Here is a 20,917-nt window from a genome sequence, read left to right as displayed (position 1 = left end):
TTATCATAAAATATGGTAATAGCAGAGCATTATCCTAGAAAAAAATGCTGAGGCTAATAATGCAATGTATAAAACATACCATCTCAACACATTTCCAACCCTTTGTACTCAGTTTTATAATAAATCCATGCAAGAAGAGAAAGGGCAAAAGAATTCAAGCACAGGGTGACTACAGCTGTACACTGGAACCTTCTAATAGTAAAATGTTATTAATTTAAGACATATTAATACAAAACTAGATAAGTTAAGGTTCTCCTAGGGATGTTAACTTATCCTCATTTAATATATATAACATGTGCTACTTTAAATTACCAGTTAGGTTTCTAAATACATATTTTAGGGTGCAGGCTGTATAATGTTGATAATATAATGTTACCATGAGAAATGTAACTTTTCTGTTCTGACCTATATGTTTAGATTTGTAACCTTGTTGTTACATTAGCATTGAATTGTTTTTCATATATATTTCTTATGGTTTTGCAAGAGAAAGTGAAGAAAAAATAATTTTAAAAAGCACCCTGAATTGTGGAACTATGCATACTAAATATATAATATGGCCAAATTGTGAAAATCTATAATCAATAGCATTTCAATAGAAGACAATCATATTTTGTGAAAATAAAATAATATGTCACTTAAAATAAATATTTCATTATATTTATGTCTTTTAATTTTAATGTATTTACACAGAAATTAATATTTTGAGTCTCTATCATTTTTCCCATTTATGTTTTAATTCCTTAACTTTTAATGTCTCTCAACATGTCTATAAACTATTATTTATCATCTGTGAGATTTTCAAAATTAAGACTTGAAACTCTAGATTCTCTTAATGTCCATTAACTTTAACTGCTTTCCTCCAACAACTATTATTTTAAATAAATATGATGCAGTGGCATTGATTAAAACATTTCATAATTATTTCAATATACACACATTTTAAATATATAGTAGGAAAATGGGGGGTTAGATTTCACATATGTTCTGATTTCATTTAAAAATCAGGATAGGATAACTTTTAATATTAATTATATTTATGACTAATTTATTTCTTTTGAGGGTTGATAATGAAAACAAATTTGGATTTTTGATCCTTTGTGAGCAAAAAGCCTCAACTGTGCACTTCTGTGTAAAATATTATTTTGTGAAAATTTGCAACCTGTGAGAAGTCATTTTATTTACATATTTAAAAATTATAATACCTCAGTCACCTTCTCCTAAAGAAAGCTATCTAGTCTCTAGTTGTGCTTAACCTCCAAACAACGAATGTAAAACCAGCAGACACTGAACAAGAGAACTGTGGCTCACTGCAATTTTATTTCACAAGCTGTGAGATGACATGTAACATTGTGTGTGTGTGTGTGTGTGTGCGTGTGTGTGCGAGGGGGCAAACTATCACAATCCCAGACACATGATCTGTGCTTACTGAATGAGACACATGTCATGATTAAGATGGCTGGCGTCTCTTCCTAGTGCAGCACCACGTGCCAGGCTGCAATGAGTGACAGAAGAGCCCTTTGAGGATCTGTGTTTGTCAGGCCTCCTTGAGGGTCCTGACCAGAAACAACAGACACCAGGGCTCTCTGAGAAGGTGTCTATGAGCATCTCTGGAAAATTCATTATGAAGTCTTTACGTCTCAAGAGATTCACAGAACAGGATTCTTGAGGACTGGCATATCTCTCCCACCTGAGCTCTCAACTAAGGTCATATTCTAGCGAAAGTTTTTAGCTAAAACACTGGAATACAGTATATTGGCTATAACTAGGATGGTTGGTTCTTAACTCAGGAAACTATATAAAGTTAAAATTAGATGAGCTAATAAATTACAGAAGAAAGTAAAATGTGCTATTTTCATTCTATATGTAACATTAATTTGACTATTTGTAAGTTTTATTTTATCATTCCTCTCTTTTAATCAATCAAGTGTGGGAGACTTACATGTCAACAGGCCTATTACAAACAATGTGACAAGGGTATAGAAGATTTATGAAAAGACAGCTATGAGAATTAGATTTTTTCAGCCCAAAAGCTACACTATTCCCTATAGGTGTTCCATATAGTATAAAGACAAATTTTATTGTTCACTTTATTGCACTTTGCATAAACTGTGTTTTTTACAAATTGAAGATCTGTGGCACACCTGCATTGTCAGATGATGGTTAGTTAGCATTTTTTAGCAATAAAGTATTTTTTAGTTACGGTATGTGCATTTTTAGGCATGATGCTTTTGCATACTTAATAGGCTACAGTATAGTGTACACATAACTTTTATATGCACTAGGAAATAAAAAAAAATTCTCATGTGATTCAGTTTATTGTTATATTTGCTTTACTGTAGTGGTCTGGAACCAAATGCACAACATCTTGAAGGTATGCCTATAACTAAAAGCTTTCGTGTGGCTAGAATTATTTCAGGACAGAGAGAGAAGTGAACAGCCCCTAATAAACTGCACTTTGGGTTCTGTGTGTGTGTGTGTGTGTGTGTGTGTGTGTGTGTGTGAATCTGCAGTAAGGAAAGATGGACGCCCCGCCTGTAGGGAAGGAACAAATATGGTAGAAAAGAGCACTAGTGCAGAATGAAAGTTTATGTTTTGGGCTCCTGATTGAAAATAAAGTACTTGCAGAGGAAACCAATTCATTTCTGATAGAGCATTTTTTCATACTATAATTCCTATAACGAACATTATTTATGGACCAATGTTACTCTATTAGATGTATATTTTATTTAATAATATATGCTATGATTTTAAAAGATTGATGCTATATGAATTATAAAAGGTATAGTTACTTCTCCAAATAGTTTACAAATAGTTAACATATGTTTAAGTCAAATATTAAAAGGGAAACATTAAGCCCAGATAATTTCATATCTAAATACTGCCTACCGAATTCCCTATTTGCATTCTGTGTCTTATTTCTTAGCCTTACTCTTTTCTCATTTCTCCTCCCATTACAGACACAATCATATTGCATCATCCCCTAACTCTCGATGCCCATGCACCACTAAAACAAGACCAGGTACACTACATGGAAAAGGCAGTGTAGCACAGCACTAAGAGAAGAGGTATGGAGCTAGACTCCCCCCGTGAATGTATTTCCTACAGAGTTGGAATTACATTTTAACCAATAATAAGTGTGAGGATTAAGTAAGTTAGTAGAAACAGCATACCTGGGACAAATCCAGCAATACAAGAAATTTGAATGAATTTTACTATAATTATTGCTACTGATGTTACATTTTCTACTTTACTATTTATCACTGCAGCGTTATTACTATAGTTTTTGAATAATGGAAGATTACTGAGGAGGTTGGTTGAATTCATTTAGAAATTAAAATTTTTTCTTGATTATATTAACTTCCTTAGTGAGTATTTGGTTATGAAATATGGTATTCCATAGGAGATGGGCTTGAATTGGAGGAATAGAGAAAAAGACAATGAATTTGTTCTTACTACGAAAGTAGATGAGTTTGAATTGTTTTCAGGTTGCAGGAATTAAAGGGTGTAGAAAGGATTAGAGGACAAAAAATATGATAAGTAGAGTGAGCCAAAGAAAATGATGAGAACTATGAATAATATTTCAGTGGATGATATCATCTATATAATTATATTCACTGCCTATTGTACAATATAAGAAGAATTTGAAATGGAATAACACTCTCTACATAAGGAACCTTGCTAAAATAGTTTTACTCAGGTATAACATTAATACATATGTAACTCAAAGTGTTACTACTTAATAATATTTTCCATTTGTACAGCATTATCTATTCCAAATATCTCATACATTCTGTGTCTTTATTTTTCATCTAAAACAAGCACATTTTGTTTCAAGGAAATCTGCATTTTTAAGGCCAATATATAGCAATCTTTCTTTAAGCTTTGCCAAATTTTTAGCCTTATAATTGTCATAATTCAGGAAAAACAGAATTGCATCTATGTAGAAGTTAGAATTTACAGGAAACCTATGCATTAAGTGAAATTCACTTACAGTAAAAAACAACAAAAAAATGAAGAATCACCCATTAAGTTCACCCTACATAGTTCTGCATGTATAACCCGGTAAAGAAATGTATATATAAATGTATACAGCATGATAAGCAGTGAGGTCATGAAAATGGATGCTACAGACTACATATATTAGTCTTTTACCTTGCCTGACAAAATTAATTTAAACAATTTTTTCAGAGTGCATAATTTGCGCTTTCACAATTTAAAGAGAATATGACACAATTTCAAAGAATAGTGTTTAAACACTGGCTTCTCTGCTTCTAATATCTTTAAGCTTACATGAGTAGTGTTTTTGGTAAATACTAATTAAGAAAACCATTATTACAAAATAGCAACTTTAAGAACAAAATAAATTATATAGTTTTCTCTATTGTTCCAAAATAATTATGTATTTGTAATGATCTAACCCACAATTGAGATGGTAATGCATGATTTGACTTTAAGTATAACTGAGGTATAAATGTAGGCTACCATCCATATTTAAATATATTCAGTAGCGTGGAAATGACAATCAGTTCATTCATCCACTTATTTTTTAGACAGATATTTACTACTGCCTACTCTTTGCCAAACCTGTGGGTGGAATAGGAAATGAGAGAAAAATTCTCTGTGTTCAGAGAGCTTGCATTCTAGTAACTGAGTCAGCAATGAATAAGCAAAGATATGACATATTTTCAACTAGTAAAGATTACTGTAAATAACATAGCAAAACATAAATTGTACTCGATAGTGAGAATGACTATGGGAAAGGCAATATATTAGAGAAATCAGTTAGGAAAGGAAGAATTGCTAAATCTACAAAGATTTTGGGATGGTTAGAAACAACTGTTTTGTGTCGACAAAGGGCTCCAATGAGTCACACAATTATTAAAACAGTCTTATTTCCTAAATAGGGTAAGTAAGCTGGAACAATAGAAAAATATGTGGGGATTGGATGTTTGAAATTGAACTGTTGGGGGTAGTGAAATGATGGATGGCGTCAAGTTCTAGAATATGATTTTATATGTTAAGGGTTCTGGGGGCCTAGAGGAAAAGATTTGGAAGTGCAGGTCTTAAATAACTGAGAGGCAAGGGTGTTAGGTGGATTGCCTCCATGGTGTTCAACCTGCCACTAAGGGCGATGCCGGGAAAGAGGTTGAAAACTTCTGACTGGGTAGAATCGACCTTAAGATTCCTAGCAAAGAGGTTTTGAATGAAGAGTGATAATTTGGAAGTAGCAGCAAAGAGCAAGTAGGATAATATCTATCCCACCAGCAAATCTGTGCTGTTTAGGGCATACTTAGGTGAAAAAAGTCAAACCAAACCTAACCAACAAAAACCTTTTCCTGGAAGGGCAACAAAATAAGTAATGAAAGCTATAGAAAACCAGATTCTGTTAAACGAAAAAAGCAAAGGGACTCTTCAAAGCAAAATGTGATGGTGATTTTCTGATATTAGACCATGGATTCCAGACCAAATGGTAGAAAATTTGGGAAGTTGGAGAGGGTGGCGTTGTGGATGGGATGAGGGGAGGTATAGATCATATGGGAGAAGATCCTAGGTGACAACATATAACCTTAGGCCTCAGGTATTTTTTTTTTTTCTTACTCCACGTATTTCCTATCATAAAATCTACAGAACAACATTTATCCACACATATTTTTTTTTCCCCCTCTGTGCATGTGAATGTATGTGTGTGTGTCCCTAGTCTCATTTAAGGTAATCACTCGGTATGATGAATTCCATCACCTTCTACTTCCTGAGAGTTTATTTTACCTGTTCTCTGATTTGTATTTAATCTTTATTTCAATCTTGGATCTTTCCAGTAAGATTCTATATATGTTTATAATTCTCCCATCTTAAAACAATCAAACAAAATCCTTCCTTGAAACTCTACATTTATAGTTCAGCTTTAGTTCAATTGATCACCTTCTTTGCCAGGAGAGGTATTCTTCTGGGTTCCTGGACCCAATTTCATCGTGTGGAGGGATGTTCCCATCCACCAACAAGCAATTCTCAGACGCCAGCTGGGTGTCCTACAATTCCACTCAATTCTGACCCTATCTACCCAGAGATAATGTCCGATCCCACAGACTAAGGATACAAGACTGCTCCCCATCCACCCCACTTCAGACACCAATCACAAGTCCAGGTTGTTACCTATACATCTGATTGATTGTCTATAAATCAGAGATTTCCATGACCCACTCCTTGGGTTCAATTAATTTGCTACAATAGCTCACAGAACTCAAAAAGCTGTTTACTCGCTAGATCTTATTACCAAATATCTTAAAGGACAGGAATCAAGAGCCAGATGAAGAGATACGTAGGGTGAGGTCTTGAACAAAGGAGCTTCTATTCTTGTGGAGTTTGGGGTCTGGCACTGTTGTACATGGGTGGAAACGTTCTTGTTCCTCAACCCGGAGGCTCTCAGAATCCTGTTCTTTTGGGGTTTTATGGAGGCCTTATTAGATAGGCATGACTGATTAAATCATTGGCCATTGGTGATTGAACTCAATCTCCAGTCCCTCTCCCCCCTCTCCCCAGAGATATGAGGGCGGGACTGCAAGTTCCAACCCTCTAATCACCTGTGGTTGGCTCCACTGGCAACCTGCAGTCTACTTAGGTGAATTCCAAAGGTCGACTCATTAACATAACAAAAGACACCTTTGTTGCTCTCAACACTTAGGAAATTCAAGGGTTTTAGGAACTCTGTGTCAGAAATGAGGACAAAGACCAAATACATATTTCTTATTATAAATCACAATATTACAGGTATGGAAACCTACATTCTAATACTTTCTTCACATTAATTAACTGTCCAACAGATATGAAACTTTTCTAAGCATTTTAAGGTTATTTTTCCACAAAATCAGAATGCATATATGTGTGTGCCTGTATTGTATATATACATATATACATACACAAACATATATATATATATATATACACATATATACATATATTTAGAGAGAGAGAGAAAAAGATAGAGGAAGTGTCATCCATATTTTAGATATAGTTTAACATCACAAATAAAGATGACCATATTTGATTAGCACATTTTAACATTCCTGGTACTCTTTGTTAACCACTTATAAAATGCACTTAAATGATACAGGAACACTTTCTTCTTTTCATGATATAATTTTGTCAAAAATAAAGTGCCTCCTTTAGAAATGGGTATGACATAGAATTCTGAAAATTTTAAATCACATTATTTTACAATTTTTGCACATTTTATATTATATGCATTTACTGGACATTTGATCAGGAAATTTATAGACTCTTTACAAGTAAGATTTTAACACACTATTTTGCTCTAATTTTTAGAAAATTTAAGGAGGTATTGTTTTTATGGATGCTGAATCAGTGTTAATTTCTGTTATGTATTCAATTGCTACATTGTGTGATCTGTGCTAAGTATTACTTTCACTAGAGTTAAAAACGGGTGCTTTTCCTGTGTGTATACACAAATAATAGTTGTTTTTATTTATTTTTTCTCATGACAATAAGATCTATATACATCCCCTGAAGTCAACATGAATAAGAGCTATACATTTTCCATGTATATTTTTATATTCCATATTTTAGAATAATTTTAATATTCAAAAAATTTGTGTAGATAAAATGTATTAATTTTACATTATTCTAAATAAAGAAACAGAAAGTGTTGTCACCATACTTATACCTCTCTTTGGTCCTAATGTCTAACTGTACTCTGAATTATATGATTTGCATACCTTAACATAATTCTTAGAAGAAAAGTAGGAAAAATGCACTGTGAGGGCACTGGAGTGACAAGGTAAGAGTAACAGTAGAGGAGAGACTAAGTGCCTTATTACGCTAAATGCAGGTACTTTTACTAAAAGATTTTCTTGTGGATAAATACTTTTAAACCCACATTGTAGACTCATCATTAAATATATACTGAAAGACTTTTATGAAGGCCTTAATGTAGAATTTTAATGTCAGCTTCAAGTTGACATTATATGCTACCTATAAATATGCTGAAAATATTAACTGCATTCTTTTTTCCATTAGGACTAACTCTTAACCTTTCTTGTTTTTAAAGAGCTCAAATTACTGGTAAAATTATAAGAGGCTGCAGGAAAGAAACTGAAGTTCAGCTCTCACTTAACATTAAGTAGAACAGTGGCTGAACCACAATAACCAATGTAATAGTTTTCAGGTGCTCTTGGGATATAAAAGACAGGGATGATCATTCAAAGATGTATTTGATGTCACAAATTATTATTCAGCACTTCCATTTTAAGACACAAAGCATCCTCTTTCAAAGTACTTTATGAATAGGTAGATATGAAGTAAATATTTCTAACTAATAATTGGTAACAGGCTAAAAACCTTTTTTTTTTTTTTTTTAACTTGTGAGTTACTGCTCTACAGAGTGGAGAAGACACTAAATGTAATGCAGGCGGGGGTGAGGCTCACTGGTAACTAAGGTCCTTTTTTTTTTTCTGTAAAAGTTTCTATAGAACTTGAAAGAAAAGGAAAAAAGTAACCGTAAAAGCATGTTTGCCTGTAATACAGGACAAAAGGAAAACTGTGTTATTGGCTCCCTACTTTGCTATGTAGATGCAAAGATGTGAATGATAAAATTTAGCACTGAGTACTTCAAGAAAAACATAAAAAAATATATTGACCCATGAAATTATATTTCACATATGTAAATTATACCACGTATATGGATATACACACATATATGATTTTCTGTGTAAAAATGCCCTTGCAAAGTCAAAACTATAATTACTAATCTTTCTCCATACGTTGCTTCTCATTTGTTTTATGCCGAATTTTTCTGACATTTATTTACCTGTTCCTATTTCTTCTCTCCTCCATACACATCTTTTGGTACAACACATTGTGAAAATTCAATGAAAAAATACATGTGTAAACTTATTTGCCTCTTATTTTCCTCTGATTGAAAATCTATCAATGATTGCCATAGAAAATCCCTAAGGCCTTTAGGAACATAAATGAGTTTCAAAGCTGTTCATAGAATGATCTAGATAAGAGCAAGGCGATAACACTTCAATTGATTTCCTTTTCCATAAAATGAGTATTCTATTAGACATTTCATATAAGATGGAATGAATATTGTCCTCTAACAGTTGGACAAAAACTTAGATTGAAAATATCAACTAGGTGCATGCCAAAGTCAGAAATCCCGCCTCTTCTCCCCAGAATGTCTCCTATTCCCATGATTTTTAGAAGATGCCTTCTGACCTTCTGTGACCTGTTGATGCCAAATAGTGTGACAATCCCATATGTAAGACTCACTGAAAGGAACTGGTCAATTACAAGAGACAATTTCCATTAAATACCCAGACTAGGGTATCACTAGTCTGTAGTATTTCATAAACATAGATTAGCTTATTTGGGCAAAGGACACAATATTTTATCCATTTGATTTGAATAAACACAGGAGTTAGAATCACAAGTTATCTAACAGGAATGTGACATTTGTCTACGCAAAGGGCAATCTTGAGGGTAATGTAGGGAGTCTGGTGAATATTAGCATCAGGAATATACGTGAATTACTGAAATTTCCAGTATTTGCTACTTATTATTTTAATAGCTATGCTGAAGTTATATACTAACATCATAAACTTTTGAAGATGTCTTACTTTTGTTACTCACCCATGCTTGGTCCAGTTATCCACAAAATCACTACTGGAACTGAGCTTTATTAGCTTGTCATGAGGGCTCCACAACAATCCCAGTGGTAGGAAAACACCTTCGAACAGAACAGAAAGCAAAGCAGAATGATACCCTTGTTGCATCAAAGGGAGAGCAGAAAATAGGCAGCAGCTCGGTATCAGAGCAGATATTTCTGCGTTCAAGCACCGTCACTGGTCATTACCACTACTCTCCACTCCCCCCACAAAAGCAATCAGTCTGTCCTTAAGTGAGGACTTTCTGGAGTAAAGGCTGTCATAATGGTGATAACGATATTGATAATAATTACTTTTATTCATTTAGCATTAATTGTGCCAGTCAATGTCTAAACTTTGTACATATACTAACACATTTCTAGTGAAGTAGATGCAACTATTTCAACAGATAATTATGAAACATAAAGAAGGCTAGGAAAACATCCAGAGTCACAAGCTACAGCAGTTCAGAAATGGCCTGGGACATGTCACTTGTGATTAAACTTGGTTTAATCATATAACTTTGAAGTGGCTCTTTCAAAATATTGCGAAAATCCTTCAGATGCAAAAACTCTGTATCTTGATTGTGGTGGTGATTAAATCACTGTATGCGTCTCCAAAGCCCCCTTAAACTGTAAACTGAAATATGGATTTTATAGTATGAAAGTAAATCTGAATTTTAAAAAGGAATTAAAGTAAAAGTTAAATATTTAGAAAGGTATGAGGAAGTGGTTTGTATCTTGTAAACAAAACCTGGATCCTTGTTGTTTATTCAAATTTTGATACTCTATGTGTGTGGGAGAGAGACAGACAGACAGACAGATAGAGACAGAGACTGTGAAACAACAACACGATATGAAGGGAAATTATAAGAAACAGAACAGACTGATATGAATGGGGAGGGGTGATTAAGTGAGAAGGGACAGGAGACTACAGGAAATGGAATTGAACGAAGATTGAGAATAAAAACAGGAAAGGTTATATTATAATTATTTAGAAGACTAAATAGAATTTGTTAAATCAATAAATATCATTTATTTATTGAGTGGAAAATTCAGGATTTCTTCTGGCATACGTAATTTTGGAGTCTATTCCCAGGATCACAGCTACAGAGGACACACTGGAAGAACGATGAACTCAGCTCAGTTGGACATGGTGCAACCTTCCATGGTCTTCTTCATCTGGATTAAACTGTTCTGTGCTTAGCTGTGTTTCTAATATGTCAGTCAGAAATAAAGGGTGATGTGTAGTTTTCTATTGCTAACAGATGATAGCAGTCAATGATAAATGTTACCTGGTTTTGTTATTGTGGGGATATTCTGAAGACTATCCAAAATGATCTTTAGTATTCATTCCCAAAGTATCCCAACTGAAAATCAAATACCAGAAGAACTGCAATATCTCTCCATAGTAGGCAATTTGTATTCCTATCTAAACTCTCCTAATCATAATTTTTCACTCCCTTTCTCCCTTCAGCCAGCTGTATATGGCATATTATGTTTCAGCCTCTTGAAACACAAGCACCATTTTCTTCTTTCAGACAAAGTAGCATTTGGAAGCACTAACGTATTAACATTCTAGTCAAGCCAACATCTGCACCATTTCTGGAGCTCTTTCATTTTCCTTTTGCTCTCTCAGCACCCACTGGATGAAGGCGAGTTTGCATCTATAAAGGTTGTCATTTTATTACTTAATGAATAATGCAAACAGAAATCTGATGAATATTGGAAATGTATTCCTCACTGAAATTAATATAAAATGAATTATTGAAATTACAGAAACAAGGTGACTCTAACAGTAATTGTGATATCATAAAGTTACATTTAAATTAAAATATACAAGGTACCATCATATATACTGACTACAGTAACAAACCTATAAAATAATCTCCCTTGAATGTGTTATTTGCAGTTTGTTTTATTGTGTAAGCCTCTCTGTGCTCCTTTTCTCTCTTTTGTTAAAGGTAACAAGGAAATATCACTTTTGGTATTTTGAACCAACATGTCAATATATGCAAATAAAATTTAGTTATTGTGGAATAAATTGCTTTTTTTGGTTGGCTTCCTAGGAAACTTCTAATTATACAAAGGTTTCCGTTATTAGGTAATCAAAGGTATGTATGTGTATCTTTTATTTGCTAGGTAAAGTAAAGAGAACTGTCACTTAGGCATTTCCATAAAACCTCTCTCTTTTTCTAGGAGTTCTCCCTTCACATGCCTCCTTAGCGTTTTCAGAAAACCTAGGGAGAATATCCTGGGATAGACTCCACTCACAACTGAAAAAGAAATTTGGGATTAGAAGATTCCGAGAAAATGAAATACAAACTTTTCTTTAAGACTGAAGATGAATAATAGAAGTATAGAGATCATAGAATTGAAGAATCCAGCACAGCTATAATGAAGGAGGGCAGATCTAAAGTGAGATATTTCAGTAGGGCCTGGTGTTCTGAGAATCACAACCGAAACATGAGCCCGTTGGGTCAGCCAAGGCAGGGCATCTGGGTGGAGCGCCAGAGGAAACATTTCAAACGGAAAGGCACTGGGCAATGCATTAAAATGTTTTAACAGAAGAGAAGGCAGAGAAGGAAGAGTGCCTTCTAGTCCCTGCCTAACTTTGCCACCTTGTAGCTGTTTAGGGGTATTTATATGTTTTAGTTGCAGAGGTTATTGGCATTAATATTAATCATAGAGGGGCTTGTAATTCAAATAAAATTATAATCCTCTACTTCCCTCATTCTCTGCTAGGAATCTGACATCTCCTCAAAACAGAACACCCTTGAATGGAGATGATTTTGCCTAAAGATTTTTCAATTGTTCTTAGTCTTAGGTTGTGTGTGTTTGTTTTAACACAATTCACTAATTTAGAAAACTTTATTTTCAAATTCCTCTTATGGGAACTCTGAATCCTCATTGACACATAAAATGTCAGTGAGGATATCTGGATAGTTAATGCTGAGTATATTGATAGCGTTGTAAGTCTTAGGATATGAAAAGATGAGAACAAATCCCACGGATAAAATCGCAGCAGAAAACTCTCCTGGTGCCTCCGTTGTAACTGGAGAACAAGTAGGAAATACTGTAATGCTGGAGCCTATAAATTTTATATGACATTCTCCTTCTTTGAGCCAGGATATAAACTGAGCATGGCACAGAGAATGCCGAATGACTTGTGATCCATGAAATATCCTAAGTTTCTTCCAGTCATGAGGTCTCTCTCTTGAGCCCAAGAAGCCATGGCTACGGTTTTTAAAAAAATGGCCGTGGATAAAGCTGTCGATGTGCGGTAGCCACAGTACAGACCCCAGTGAAACCAAGAACAATTTACTCAGCATCAGGGGGAAACAACCTTCAGTTAGAGTGAATCAGTTGATCCAACTAAAAAAAGATCGCACAATTTCAAGCTGGCAGGCACCAGTTCTGTTATGTGAATAAATAAACAGTGTTTGCAAACAGAGTGAGACTCTGTTTTACCTTAATTCTGAAAGTCACATACTAGTCTATGAGCAGCAATGAGGCTCCAGAGGAAATTAGGTGTGAGGAGATCCCTCATTTACTTGTACATTGCTGTTTTAGATGTAATAGTTTAGAAATTATTTTTCTGCCAGAATTACATAGGTAATTCTCTTATATTGAGGATAAATCTGAACTTCTTGTCATCTTGTATTTTCAGAGCATGCTTGTATGACATAATATTTAGATAATGAATCTTTCCCATAATCTTTCTACAATAAAGACTTCATATTACTCTTTCCCTAAGTACAGACAGTTAGGTTTTGGGGAGCGGGTGCGGGGAGGAAGGTTAGGTTTGAGAAGGATCCTTGAGAGCCTTTATAATGATTTTTAGATACACTGAAATAAATATCAAATATGTTTTTATAGAGAAAAATCTCCAAGCTATTTTGGTGATTAGCTACCTTGGGCTTTTGGATTAAAAATTAAAACACGTTTAGGCTGTTTGTTAGAATCTTTTCCTGCAGATCATTTTTTGCCCTTTGGAAAAGAGAAAATCCATGCCACAAATAATGTTTAGTTTAAATAATGCGTAAATATTAAAACATATTCTGAATCAAATAAACCGTTTTGTTTGGTAGTATGGCCCAGCCGTGTAATATGACTTATTAAGACTGTGCCCCTAAACAAGATAAATTATTACTCCAGGGAAAGTTAGATTCCCCTCTCCTTTGCCTGTAGCTGAATCGAAACTGAATTCTCTCCAGTGTGCAGGCGTGAACTCATGTGTGTACATGTGGTGGGGATGGCACTATGAAGTGTGTCATCTCTGATCACAGAATGAAGCTATCTCAGTTGGAGTTACTTCCATCCTGTTAGGACAATACCATAGGATCCGATCTTCTCTGCTAGGCCTCTTTAGAATTGGAAAAGCAAGGAGCGACTCATATAGCTGAATCAAGGTTCAACAGAACTACTCATTTTATCTACTAAAACATAGAGCTACTAATGTTCTTTTATCTCAAAGCCACCTCTCTCTTAATGAGAAACATGAATGTATGGGGCAAATTATTCTGTCCTGGAGGTAGGCAGGCTTGGCTCCAAGCTTATCTTTTCCAATGTGTTCATGTACTCATCAGCTACTATCTTTCCCTTTTTAGTCCTTGGTGTAAAAAAGTACACGATTCACTTGAATCATGAAGATGGACCAGGGAGAACTGTAGTGGGCACACGTTCTTAAGAGCAGCTCAGAAGCATCTTACAATACAGTGGCAACTTATGCCGGTTAAATCTGTACGAATGGCTGCTGAATCCATCTGTCAATCACTTTCCTAGATTTAACTGAAAACACTTTGTAACTCCTATTTATTCTCAAGGAGATAATGTTAAATTCATTTAAATTTGTTCCAGATAAAATGCATACAAAAGACATTCTAATTTTCCTTTGAAAAGTGTACTATTCCTTTTTTTCTTTTTAATTACCTGTCTGGAAGCCATTGAGTATCTCTTCCAGAATCCTGCTTCTAGCTATGGTCCCAGAGATTCAGAGTAATTTTGCTGGTGAAAAAAATGTTTTCCTTTAACCAGCCCAAATACTAGGGCTACATTATTAGTCTACCCATGATGACATATGACCAGAAATTTTTATTTTACGTATAGTTCAACTCAGTTGCTCATTAGATGTGTCATCTGGATAGGGGAATGCATGGGTGTGCTGAAGGTTTCTTAGATGTTTCCTCCTTTATATTTCCAAATGTTCTACTGCAAAAACCTCTGACTCCCTGATTGCAAGGGTTCATTTTCCTTTTTTAAAATAATTAATGACCAGTTTATTCTTTTTCTAATTATCCCTTGGTGAGGAGAATGAGCCGTCTCCAATAAAATCCCAGGCTTGATTGTTTTCCTTGCTGTCTCAAGGCATTTCAAAGCTCCTTGAGAGGACTTCCCTGCTCTCCCTAGAGACTTCGAATATGTAAGTAATAAACCTTTCCAAGCCCTCTTGGTATGTACACGTGGAGTCATCTGTCTTCACATCTACACCAAATTTTGGGTGAGCTCGGAAGGTGGTTATAACATTTACTTTCTTGTGTGCAGTTTTATGAATATGTGGAGTCATGTGTCCACCATCACAATTTCTTACAGAACCGTTTCATCAGCACAAATACACCCTCAGGCTACACCTGTATAAATAAATGCACCCCACCCCTTTAGCAGCCACTGATCTAATTTCTTTGCAGATGATAACATAAATGGAATCATGCAATATGTAACCTTTGGGTACTGGATTCTTTCCCTCAGAAAACTGCACTTAAGTTTCACTAATGTTTTTGCAAGAATCAACAGTTTATTCCTTTCAGTCGCTAAGTACTAACATTCCTTTTTACTGGTGTATCATAGTTGCTTATTAATATTCCAATTGAAGGACATATGCACATTATTTTATAATTATGAATAGAATAAAACATTCACATTAAGATTCTGTGTAACTATAAAGTTTTCTTATCTCTTGCATTGATACCTAGCAGTAGGATAGCAGATAGATTGCTTGGCCATGTATTAGGAGCATTAATGAATAGATAAGAAATTGGTCAACTGATTTCCAAAACTGCTCTTATTCTTATCAGTGCTATAGGAGAGTTCCAATTGCTTTTCATTTTTGGTCACTTTTTTTTATTTGTTTCTTTATTGTCTTAAAAGTTCTTTGTAAAATCTGAATTCAAGTCATATGTCATAAATGTGATTGGATAATATTTTCTTTATATTTAAAGTGATTTTCTTGTAGGCAACATATATTTGGATTTACTATTTTATTCAATCTGGCAATCTCCTTTAACTGGTGTGTAAAATTATTCACATTGAAGGTGATATGCTGGATTATAATTTACCAACTCACTAGCTGTCTTCTATCTGATTCCATTTTATCTCCTCCATTGATGTATTAGTTATACCTTCTTTTAAAGATAGTGGTTTATCTAAATAAGTTTTACAATATATATCTTGTATATATTCATATTTATATAAATATTTGTATCTGGGATAAATATTTGTATCAGAAGTGGTCACACCTTTTTTTCCTGCTAGACCTTCAGTGTCGGGGGTTGAGCTAATCTATACAGATTTGGGCTGGGGCCGAGATATATGATTGCTGTCTTTATACATATTTGCCCTTCAGACTTAAATTCTTATAGAGACCCCTTGAAATTCGGATGAGAGTTGATTTCCCAGAGCCCGTCCGCTCAATTTTGACTTTGAGATTTTTGTGCTATGCATCAGAGGATATCTTCGTGTCCTCTTTCTCCTCCTCTGTCCCTTCCCAACGAATTGTCTGCTGTCTTATTATTCCATCTTACTGGCTTGTTGATGAGGGGTTGTGCGGTGTATGCCTCTTTGTTTTGAAAAGCCACCTTAGTCTCAGACAGGTATAATGTTCCTAGGTCTTGGGGGTCTGGCCTCCTGGATTTCCTGACCCCTTCCCCCCTCCATGTGGCTGTGAGCTCAGAGAAATATTTTTCTTTCCTGTGCTCTTCCTGCAGCTGCCTTATGTTTTTACCAGTGTAATAAAAACAACAGTGTTTGTTGCCCTCTCCTTCACAGATCAAGGCTTTTCCCCCATAGTAGGAAAAGGAGGGAAGGACCTAGGCAGAGGTTCATGTCTTTCTCACAAGCTGCTGTTCTCCTTTCCAGCAGCATCCCCAGTGGGCACTTCTTAGTACTTTTTCCATTATTTTCTGGGAGTGCCCAGTGGGATTCATGAAGACCTGCAAGGTTCCCCCAGTCCTGCAGTTCCCATGGTTTTCACACTGTCTTTCCAGTCAGCACTCACTATTCACTTGTCAATTTCTCAGGAAGAACTCTTTTTATCCATATCCAGTTGCATCAATTTCAGATGAGTGTCTGCTCTCCTGTCCTCACTACTTGAAGGCACCACGTGCCCTGTATTGCTTTAGAATTTAAACCTTTGGATTTCTCTATATCTGAATAAATACATGATCTAGAAGTTTGGTAAGCTTTTTTGTTGTTGTTGGAGTAGGAATGATGCTCCTTTGAGCTCTCTACATCCTGGGAGCTGGAATATCTCTAACTTTCAATACACAATTGTTTACCTGCCATATTTCTCTGGCAATTTCTCCTACATTTCCTTTGCATATTCAGTTTTCTTGGCTAATAACATTAATGTGAGCATTTCTAAGATATTGTCCTAAACCCTAAGCTCATCCCACACTACATATTATCACTGAGTGATTTTATTTGCTTCTATGTCACCAGATAGCCCCTACATGCTAAAGCCCAGATTAGATCTTTCTCTCTAGACAGACGCACATTTCACTGCTTACTTGAAAGTTTTCCCTGGATATCTAGTGGCATCCAAGACCCAACGCACACAAATTTAACTTCTATCCACCCTCACATTCCGGAATCTCCTCTTGCTCCCACCCAACAGCATTGCCACCGTGCAGCTGTTCATCAGTGCCAGCAATTTGGGAGCCATCCCACATTTAGTCTCTCCCGTAACCCTCACATCTAAGTTGGTATTGCGTTCTTTGTATTTTATAACCTAAATAACTTTGTAATTCTTCATTCCCAAAGGCTTCATTCTGCGGCCTACAGTTACTTGGTTTGTGTCCCCAGGAGCAGCCACTATCCTCACTGAGGCCAGACTGATCTTTCTAACCTAGGGGTTGGCAAACCACAGCCCATGAGTCAAATCCAACACTGCTGTTTTGTAAGTTACATGCCCTCACACATCATATTTTGTTCATAGCTCCATTTGAGCTACAGTGTTAGAATTGAGTAGTTTCTAACAGAAACAGTATTGTAAAGCAAAGACAAATTTTTTTACCATCTGGTCCTTTTTAAAAAATTGACCAACCTCTGTTCTAAACTTGAAACACGCATTCCCTTGCTTAAAACTATTCAATGGAACCCAGTTTCTCTCAGCAAAAGACAAAATGCTTCAGTGTGGTGCACATCTTCATGATCTGACCTATGTTTCCTTTTCCATTATCGCTCATTATTGCTTCCTCCCGGTTACAGGGTAACATACTAAAACACTTGCAGGTTCCTGCGATGTCAGCTTCTCACACTCTTCCAGGCCTTTGTTCATGTGCTTTGTCTCTTCCTGCAAAGTTCGTTCTGAGATAACCCTGTTTAAATTCTCCAACAGAGCTTCTGTCCTTTGGCATTAACTGCTCATTTTCTCAGATCTCTTGTTTAGAGTAACACTCAGGATTTATTCTGTTGCAACCATTATGACATTTTATTATGTTCTTTTGTTTGCTTTAAATTTGCATTTCCTCCACTTATCTCTAAGCTGCTTATGGCTAGCTCCTTGTTACTTGATCACTACTACTGAGAGGAACCAAATTTTGCACAGAAGATGCGTCAAAAACCTGGAATATAGGAAAACCAATCATTCAGTGATTTTTTTTTCTGTTTTTTTTTGTAGTCTTCAATGGAATGAATCTGATTCTTGTTTTGAGATAAAAGCCAAAATCAAATTTGAAAATAGTGTTTTTTCCTCCCATATGGAACTCTTATCCTAAATAAATCTAATTTTGTTTATGAAGAATATTACATAATTTATTTACCAAAAAAGAAAACAAATATAAAATACTCTTTGCATTCAATAATAATTCATTCCTACAGCATCTGGATATTATTTAGGTTTTGATTTTGTTATTTATAAATGTACTAGAATAGAGTAATCCATTCTGTGAATTTTAGCTGGAAAACATGTAAATTAATTTTTCTGCAAATATTTGCACATTTGTAATTTTTAGATAATTATTCATATGAAACATTTCCTTCAAAATAATTATTATTTCCTCCTTAATATAATTTCCACTGAATAATTTTCATAAAATAGAGATCAAATCTGAAAATTTTATACATCTGTTGGAGAGTCTTCTTGTTAGGAATGGTAGTCATGTAATATATAAATACATTTTTATCTGTCATGCTGTGTAATCAGTATATAGTATTTCTTCATTCTCAATAATAATAATGATTATAATAATAAATTCCAAAAGATAATGAGACTAGTAATCTATATCTTCCATATAACTAATAATATCTAGAAGTAACATTTCTGAACAGTTACTTAATTTTTTCTTTTTACTTAGGAATGTGATGAAGAAGCACTTATTTTATATGTATCCAGTAGAAGGAATCACAAAGGTTACTTGATAAAATATTAAAGTATATTGTAATATCTGTGACTTCCTTTGGTTTTTGTTTTTTTTTTTAATAAGTCTTTTAAATTTATTTATTTATTTTTGGCTGAGTTGGATCTTCGTTGCTGCATGTGGGCTTTCTCTAGTGGCGGTGAGGGGTGGCTACTCTCCATTGCGATGCATGGGTTTCTCACTGCAGTGGCTTCTCTTGTTGCGGAGCACGGACTCTACGCGTGCGGGCTTCAGTAGTTATCGCGTGTGGGCTCAGTAGTTGCTGTTCGTGGGCTCTAGAGCGCAGGCTCAGTAGTTGTGATGCACGGGCTTAGTTGCTCTGCAGCATGTGGGATCTTCCCGGACCAGGGATCGAACCCATGTCCCCTGCATTGGCAGGCGGATTCTTAACCACGGCGCCACCAGGGAAGCCCTCCTTTGGTTTTTAAGTTATACAATATATAAGACATTCGTTTATAGGTGTCAACACGATACCTTTTATATACTTAAAGTAAGAAGCAGTGGCACACAAAAGACCTAAGATAAGTTACAGAAAGAACAACTGAGCTTAAGAAATTAATACAGTAACATGGCAGGAGGAAGAACACTCCCTTACCTGAGTCCATCTACAATATCTTAGTACCAGGATTCTCAACTGGTTGTGAAGTGATAACATATCCTACCAGGGAAACATAAGATCATACGAGAGCAATCTCATTAGCAGAGCCCTCCTGAGAAAAGGACGCTGTTCTAGCTGATTCGTAAAATTTTTCCCATTAACCTGCCTTAGGTCTTATATTATTTTTGTGTTCCGTACATTTTTTTTTTATATAACACCCAATATAACTTATTTCAAAATGCCCATTTTTTTGTCTTAACGTTATGGTTTTAGATGGTACACACATACACATACACACACGACTTGTTATCTATCTATCTTAAAACTTAATGAGATATAAATATATAGTATTAAAATGTACATATATGTATACATAAAAACTTAATGAGAGAGAAAATTTAGTGTAGCAAAAACTACTAGCCAGTAGATCATGAGAATTATTTCACATGTGCATCCAGGAGCAAGACTGATAATCTCCAAAAGCAAACCATTATAATTTTTGTTCTGTACTTCAAGTCTGTTTTCAAGAATTACATTTACAAGTTACATAGAGCAGTCAAAAGTGAAATGGATTATTAAAACAATCAAGAAGTAGCAGAGCCCCAGATTTTATCTGAGATGATTAAGCAAAAAAAAAAAAGTACGTATTTTGTTTTATTGTCAAAATTATCCAGGTGATTTTTAAATTTGCCCTTGTTATTCTATATCTCCATTTCCTCTGCATAGAGTAGGGCTGGCTATGCACTGACCATCCTGCATCCCCATGAATGGCAGCCCTGGTCACCCATTCCAAAGAGAGAAGTATTTTTCTATAATTAATTAACAATTTGGAATAACTCTAATTTTATTTTATGTCATTATATCATGGTTTGCATAAACATACTAGGAGATAAAATATATATTATTAAATACAGCTATACTTCAATTATCTCAAAAATTATTATTTGTTCTTTATTTTCCAATTTGATGAAGAAATCACTTAGAAAAAACGATTGGTCTCTTCAGCTAACACTAAATGTTTGA

The 20,917-nt window shown here is 34.9% G+C and overlaps 1 long non-coding RNA gene across 1 annotated transcript in view; it reads right to left on the bottom strand.

Moving 5' to 3' along the window:
• LOC133081247 (uncharacterized) overlaps window positions 1-20,917 on the bottom strand; it is a 256,157-nt gene that overhangs the window by 118,626 nt on the left and 116,614 nt on the right. The window contains exon 3 of the long non-coding RNA XR_009698770.1: window positions 9,649-9,745. This is a non-coding gene — a long non-coding RNA (uncharacterized LOC133081247). The remainder of the gene's footprint in view (window positions 1-9,648; window positions 9,746-20,917) is intronic.

The sequence above is a fragment of the Eubalaena glacialis genome, chromosome 20 (genome assembly GCF_028564815.1).
Source record: "Eubalaena glacialis isolate mEubGla1 chromosome 20, mEubGla1.1.hap2.+ XY, whole genome shotgun sequence".
Taxonomy (NCBI): Eukaryota; Metazoa; Chordata; class Mammalia; order Artiodactyla; family Balaenidae; genus Eubalaena; species Eubalaena glacialis.
The sequence above is the reverse complement of the archived record's forward strand: the minus strand, read 5'-3'. Positions and strand labels throughout refer to the sequence as shown.